The following is a 2,388-nucleotide window of genomic DNA, read 5'->3' on the forward strand; positions in this document are numbered from 1 at the left end:
TGTGTGTGTGTGTGTGTGTGTGTGTGTATTCTGTATTTATTTAATATTTTTTTATTTATTGTCACCTTTTTATGAGACGTTTATTTATTTCCACCTCTAATATTTCCTCTTTGCATTTTCTCACCTCCCGTTTGCTCCTTCGTCTTTTTATTAATGTGTCTTTTTTTCACTTTCACTTTTACCTCCTCGCTCTGTGTGACAACACGTAAATGCGAAAGGGTATAGAGGAGGAGAGGGCAGGGGAGAGAACAGGAAAGGAGGGGGAGTGGTGGGTGTGGATTTGGCGTCAGCTTCTCTCCTATTGGTCAACATGAAGATCTGTGTGTTCTGAGATCGACTTTCAGCCGGACTGAAGCTAGCTTCCACCAGCTAATGTAGCAAACGTGATAGACTGCAGCTTGGTAAGAGTTTTATGAGTTTGTTTTAGAAACATGCATGTTTCTTTTTATATTGTYGGGTTATGTCTGTATATATTCACTATAGTACTTGGTCTGGAAAAAGACTAGTTTGTAGTTTAACAGCTTAGAAAGTAGCGATGTACGATAACATATTTTAAGAACCGATACTGATAACCGATAACTTTCTCCTTCTAATGGCCGATAACTGAWAATAACTGATGCCAGGAGATAAGACTAGTCAAAAATGAGTAAGGTCCAGAGGCGATTGCTCTAAGACTGCAAGGGAAGCTCAGCTTCCCCTAAAATGTAAATGTAAAAAAAATAATAACAACCAAAGAACAAATGTATACTGTTGTGTGTACGTCATTGACTAAATATGCGCTACAACACACTCAACTTTTGATCAGAATCAGCTTCTTATCACTGGTAACGACGCGGCTTTCCTCTCACTCATTCCCGCAGCTTCACAGTGCTTTAAACAGTGCGGACACTGAGCTTCCACAGAGTTCATTAACAATGCAAAGAGTGCAGCGAAACAAGACGAGTCATTGGATAAATGCTGGGCTTTGTCCCGCCCATCAGACGCTCAGCGTCTTTGGGGGTCTATGGAGGCTGACCTCAGCTGGCTTGGATGCTCAGCTTCCGCATGATGATTGGATGATCTGTCAGAGGCTGAATCCATTTTTGATTGACAGCGAAATAAGCAAATCAGGGATCTTTTGGAGTAAACATTCCGTGGGAGCATTTTTAGTTTTCTGTTCTGAGTTGAACCGGAGACTTTATTAATCCTTTTAGCAGCATTTTCTTTGTTTAAAATGACTAGCAACAAATCAAGCTTCTATTTCTGGTGGTTGTTTTGTAGCTGCTTATGTTTGGAAACTGACTTCTAACACTCTTTCTGACTTCTTCTGTCCAGCGGCTGCTGCGGAGCCCCTCCACCGTCATAAAGCACTCAGAGGCAGACACACTTCACTCCAGAGCAGGGGTGCTCAACCAGTTGATTGTTATCGACCGGTAGCTCGTCAGCTGGTTCCCAGTAGCTCACGGAGTGCAATCTTCCTCTAACAGCTGAGAGCCGGCTCGTCAGCTGAGAGCAACAGTTGCGCTCCGGCCCAGGACTCATGTCCRCTCACTGAGCTCTCCGGCAGAAGCGGTGGAGGTGGGAGGTGGGAGGAGTTTACATTCCAGCCTTGAACACGCTCCCTCCACCCTCCCCAGCACAGCTGACGAGCCGGCTCGTCAGCTCCGCTCACAGACGTCGTCTCATGAGTTTTGGGTGAGGTGAAACAGCACTCCGAACACGGTCTCGCTAGACTTTAGGGTCACGTGTTCACAACAAAGCAGTGAGGTGGAAAAAAATGAACGAAAGACAGCTAACAAGCAAATAAAAACTTATTATTTTCACCTGGAGTGGGAAGAGGACTCATATGTAATTTGAGCTCTGCCTTGGCTTGTCCAAAAAGGATAACGTGGAACTGCATTTCTTTCAAAACATTGCACAAACACAGTGAGATGGATTCCCCCTCCTAAGCTAAGGTAAAGTTGCTAATGCAGCCCCGTACAGTACCTGCCTCAACACAAAAAACACTGCGGAAAACATCTTTCATCGATGACGAATTTATGAAATAAGCATTTGATGCTGCAGACGTGCTTTTCCATGATTTAAAAATAAAAGTGGCTGCTATAAAGACGTGCAGTTGTCCACCAGGATGGATGGATGTGTCCAAATTTGTGTTTCAGGTGGACTGCTCCGGTGTTGAAAATGAGGTTTTTCTGCAAAATGACTTTGGGATCAAATCCAGAGCAACAAGTCGCATGGATGGAGAGTTCTGGAGTCTTCTTTCTCTCACATGAAAATCATCAAGTCCAASAACAGATCCACAAAGACTGGTGATCATCTGGAGACCTGCTTACACCTCATTACTGCCCACCTATGAGACCCTGGGCAGTATCAGAAGTCCCACTAAGGTAGAGATACGTTTATTTTTAT

This window comes from Austrofundulus limnaeus, unplaced genomic scaffold (genome assembly GCF_001266775.1).
Source record: "Austrofundulus limnaeus strain Quisiro unplaced genomic scaffold, Austrofundulus_limnaeus-1.0 Scaffold659, whole genome shotgun sequence".
Classification (NCBI taxonomy): domain Eukaryota; kingdom Metazoa; phylum Chordata; class Actinopteri; order Cyprinodontiformes; family Rivulidae; genus Austrofundulus; species Austrofundulus limnaeus.